The sequence below is a fragment of the Dioscorea cayenensis genome, chromosome 2 (genome assembly GCF_009730915.1).
Source record: "Dioscorea cayenensis subsp. rotundata cultivar TDr96_F1 chromosome 2, TDr96_F1_v2_PseudoChromosome.rev07_lg8_w22 25.fasta, whole genome shotgun sequence".
NCBI lineage: Eukaryota > Viridiplantae > Streptophyta > Magnoliopsida > Dioscoreales > Dioscoreaceae > Dioscorea > Dioscorea cayenensis.
The window spans coordinates 9,594,237-9,599,976 of NC_052472.1; positions in this window are offsets into that span (position 1 = coordinate 9,594,237).

Sequence of the window (5,740 nt, forward strand, 5' to 3'; positions counted from 1 at the left end):
CGCTTCGAAACTTTGCAATCAAAGCGGAATTTTGACTTCAAATTCAAAAAGAGCGAGAAACTTTGGGTGGCTGTGGAATCTTGCTGCCGTTGGTTATCAATGGCGCCTTCATGTATCAAAAGAATATAATGAAAATACTTTCAGAATAAAGACAATGAACCCGTCACACACTTGCGGTGGGGAGTGGGATCGGCCTCACACCCGAAAGCGTCCAAAAAATGGGTAAGCGCACGGGTGATTCGAAAACTCAAAAGGTGGCCCTTGTATAAAGATATCGACATTCAGAAGGACATGTTGCGGGAACATGGTGTCCGTATTCCATACAAGCAGTCTTGGTAGGGAAAAGAGCATGCCCGGGTGGTGCTCGGCTGACAGCGACATCTCCGGCTACGATTTGTTACTTTGAGTGCGTGGGTAAGGTGGTTGAGACAAACCCCGGCGAGCATTGTGATTGTGGAAAGAGGCGGTGAGCGATTTTAAGCGTGCATTCTTTTTCTTTCAGGGCGTGTATTGTCGGATTCAAAGAAGGCTTGCAGGCCGCTGCTATTTGTCGATAGTACCCACCTCCTTGGAAAGTATTGGTTTACTCTACTGGGTGCTATAGGCATGGAAACAATGGTTTCTTCCACATCGCCTTCGGTATTGTCGACAACGAGACCGATGCCAATTGGACTTGGTTCATATCCAAGTTAGGTGATGCTTTATATGAGGAAGGAGATTATCATGAGATAATTACATTCATCTTGGATAGTTCCAAGGGCCTTGTGAACGCTATTGCGAGAGTCTTCCCTTTTCCCCCACATGCATACTATTTTTCGACACTTTGAGGGCCAATTTCATGAAAAGCCAGCGTCCGGACTAGAAGGCATTGAAGAGGGTGCTTGGTCTATATACTTTCGTATTGCATGGGCATCGACGGCTAAAGATTTCGATTATACCGTGAATGAATTGCAGGCCACATCACCCGAAGCCCATCACTGGTTGATTAATAAATCGAATATGGTACATTGGTCGAATTATCTGTTCAGAGGCGAACATTGGGGTGAGATGTATTCTAATATCGCGGAGTCATTCAATGCTTGGATCAAAGAAGCTCGGCATTTTCCGGTAACAAAGATGGTCGACTCTATAAGGTATTCGAATGTTCATTTTCACTTAAGAATTAGTATTATCCTTTAAAATAATTTATAAATATTCGAATATCTTTTTCTGTGTTTAACCATCTACATCATTGTTTAATTTATGATAATACTGTTTAATAAAGTGTGTTTATGTTTAACTATCAATGTCTTAGACTTAACCTTGTCGGAGATTTGTGTTGTCTGTTGTCTGAGGTTCAAGTTGATGTGCATGTTATGCAGCCGCCATGAGCTCGGTCCTAATCGCGGATCTTGCAATGAAAGCTATCGCCCGACTAACCATTATAAAACAACTGATTTTTAAAAAGAAACAAACTTAATTGTGTGCCAACTTTTCATTTTTAAACAGAGAAACCTTATTTTTCTGATTAACACATGTATTTAAATAGAGACATTATTATTTTTAAGCGGTAAATAGTTATTTTTACAAGTGACTAGTTAAGTCTTAAAAGCTGTAACATGGATATTTAAAACAATGACATTGACGAGTTAAATAATGAAACTTAAAAATTAAATAATGAAAGTGCAAGTTAAACAAGGATCTTTGGAAGGTTAAAAAGAGTCAAAGTATATAAATATAGATACATGTAAATTTACATTGACAAAAATTGTCATGTTCTTGAAAAACAATGAATTGAATTTAAACAAGTTTACATTTAAAAACTAAGACAACGTATACTATAAACCCACTTTGAACACTCCCTCTGGCGGTGATGTCGGCTGCCCTCCCTCCTAAGTATCACGGGAAACATAATTTAATCGCGAGATAAGGGGACGTCCAGTCAGGGGTAGCCGTAGCTTCTCATCTGCGAGTAACTGCTCGATAAACCGCATCACATAGACGGCGCAGTCGACACTTTCTTGGACAAGTGGGTACTTTACGGTCATTGACTCGCCGAACTCCATGTCGATACAAAGGTTGAATAGGTTCCGCTGTGGAGGTATGCAAGTTGATATTAGAATACCGATTATTTACCAAACACTATTATTCAAACACAAATTATTAAAGCACTTACCATTTCTAGCGCGTCTTTATCATATTCCTTTCTTTGGCATGAAGAATAATGAATGTATTCTTGTTTGTCATTGTCAAGGACGACGACATGGAAGTGACCATTCATAATTATTGGGAGGATGACAATTTCAACATCATGCGTATTGCGGTGGCATCTCCGATCATAGCAATAGTGGTATCATGTCGTCTTCACTGCATTGACATAAAGCGAGCGCTAGTGGTTGAGTAATGGAGGCGCGCTTCTTATAACGATATGGCACTATCGTTAGCGAATTTTGGATTATACATATGAAAGCGTCCATCACATCGTCTGCGACCATCTCCTTCCCCTCAAGCAGATCGAATAACTTTGGACCCGTGTGAGTGTGACAGTCGTTCTTCCACTGCAGCCAGTCTTTGCGGTTTTATATGAGATACATAAACAATATTGTAAATATTTAATTAATACATCAACCATTTAAATTCTATGTCGAATATTTAAACGTTAACTATATAAATTAAATGGTAACATATAATAGTTTAAATTCTATCTGGAATAGTTAAATGTTAAATATATAACTTAAAGGGTAACATGTAATAGTTTAAACAATACCATAAAAACTTCAAACTTACTTGTCCATAGGGCAGTTGAGGAAGATCCTTATCAACTCCTGTTCGTACTTGTTGAGGCGCGATTGGCCAATGTATTTATTCTTCTTCAGAATAAAGACTTTCCGAACTTCTTCTAATTTTTGATTGGCATTGATCTTCTCTCTCGTCGTCATTTGGTGGCATTCCCTTGACCCTCATCAGCAGTGTTTTTGGGATCATCATGTAGCCTTTGTTGTTGGCGGTTGTCGGTGTTTACCACCGGTATCATCTTCCTTGATCACGGAGCACGGCGGCCCGGCTATTTTTATCAAAACCCTAACCATATGTCTTTTTCAAAATGTCTGCTATTATTAAATAAAAATCATAATCCGATGTTTTCTTTTCAGAATGTCTCCTATTTTTGAACTAAAATTGTAATCCTTTGTTTCCTTTTTGCAATGTCTCCTATTTTTCAATCAGAATACTAATTTTATTTTTATTTTTGGCAATGTCTCCTATTTATCATTTTTCAATCAAAATCCTAATCCTTTGTTTTATTTTGAGAATATCTCGTATTTTTCAATCAAGTACCTAATCCTATTTTTCTTCTCAGAATATCTCTGATTTTTAATCAAACTGTAATCCTATGTTTTTTTGAATGTCTCGTATTTTTTTGTTTTTAATGAAAACCCTAATCATTTGCTATCTTTTAGAGTGTTTCATTTTTAATCTAAAAGCCTAATCCTATGTTTTTCTTTTCGTTATGTCTCCTATTTTTTTCAACCCAAAAACCCTAATCCCTAATCCCATTATTTCTTCTCAGAATGTCTTGTAGTTTTGATTCAAAACCCTAATCCTATGTTTTGTTTTTGTAATGTCTCCTATTTTCTAGTTTTGAGTCAAAACGATTATCCTATGTTTTCTTTCAGAATGTTTGTTTTTTTAATCAAAACCCTAATATTAAGTTTTCTTTTTGTAATGTCTCCTATTTTTCATTTTTGATTCAAAACTACAATACCGTCTTACTTTCGAAATGTCTCCTATTTTTTCATATTTGTATCAAAACCCTTATCTTATGTTTTCTTTTTGGAATGCCTTATATTTTTCAATCAAAACTCTAATACTTTGTTTTCTTTTCAAAATGTCTCCTAGTTTTCAGTTTTAAATCAAAACCCTAAACATATATTTCCTTTTCGTAATGCCTCCTATTTTTGAATAAAAATCCTAACCGATGTCCTATGTTTTCTTTTCGTAATGTCTTCTAATTTTTTATCAAAACACTAATCCTATGTTTTCTTTTCGTAATGTCTTCTAATTTTTTATCAAAACACTAATCCTATGTTTTCTTTTCGGAGTGTCTCATATTTTTCAATCAAAACCCTAATCCTATGTTTTCTATTGAGAATGTCTGTTATTTTTAAATCAAAACCTTAATTCTATGTTTTTTTTTCGGAATGTCTCATATATTTCTGTTAAAAACATAATCATATGTTCACTTTTGGAAATGGCTCATATTTTTTAATTAAAACCCTAGTCCTATGTTTTTAATTGAAACATAATAGGAGACATTGCTATAGAAAACTTAGATTATTATTTTTGATTTAAAAATAGTAGACATTCGAAAAAAGCATGGGATTAATGATTTTGATTCAAATATAGTAGGAATTGCGGAAAGAAAACATTGGATTAGGGGTTTGATACAAAAAATAAGAAACATTACTAGAAGAAAAACATGGGATATATTTAGATTCAAAAATAGCAGACATTCGACAGAGAAAACATGGATCAAATTTTTGATTGAAATATCTAGTATTTTTCTTATATTAATGTCTCGTACTTTCAATGAAAATCTGAATCCTATGTTTTTTTTCTAGAATGACTACTATATTTGAATCAAAACCATAATCTTATGTTTTCTTTCTAGAATGTCTCCTATATTTGAATAAAAACCCTAATCATATGTTTTCTTTTCGGTATATCTCCTATTTTTCAATCCAAACCTGAGTCATATGTTTTCTTTTCTTAATGTCTCCTATTAATTAGTTTTGAATTAAAAGCCAAACCTATGTTTTCTTTTCAGAATATCTCCTATTTTTCAATCAAAAACCTAATTCTTTCTTTTTTTTTATTCAGAATGTATGGTATTTTTTTAATAAAAACCCTAATTCTATGTTTTATTTTCAGAATGTGACCTATTTTTTTTCAGTTTTAAATCAAAAACCCTAATCCTTTGTTTTTCTTTTTGGAATATCTCATGAATCAAAACACTAATTCTATGTTTTTCATTTCTGAAAATATAAGATTAGAGCTTTGTTTCAAAGCTAAGTCTAGTTTAAACCCTCATGGATTGTATACTTCCTTACCTATTCCTAAGGGTACCATGGGAAGATATTTCTATGGATTTTTGTTCTTGGATTACCACAAACTAAGAGGGAGGGTTCTATATTTGTGGTTGTTGATTGGTTTAGCAAGATGGCTCTTTTACTCTACATGCATAAGAGCGATGATGCTTCACATGTTGTTGATCTATTTTTCGAGAAGTGTGTGATGACTACATGGTGTGCCTTGCAGACCATTGTCTCCCGAATGTGATACCAAGTTCTTGAGCTATTTTTTGGAAAAACCTTGTGGGGGAAGCTAGGAACCAACCTATTTTTCTCCACCACGTGTGACCCCTAGACAAATGGGCAAACAGAAGTTGTGAACACGCACACTATCCATGATATTAAGAACAATTTTAAAGAAGAATTTAAAGATGTGGGAGGAGTCGAATTTTCATATAACAGGGCGATACATTCCACCACTAAATTTTGTCCATTGAAATTGTATATGGTTTGAACCTACTTCCCCGATAGATCTTTTAGCTTTGCCCTTGCAGGAACAAGCTAATATGGATGCAAGCAAGCGTGCTGAATTTGTGAAGAAAAGAGACTTGAAAAAGACAAAAGGATAACATCGAGAAGATTACTCTGCGGTATGAGAAGCGAGCGAACAAAGGAAGAAAAAGAAGATTACT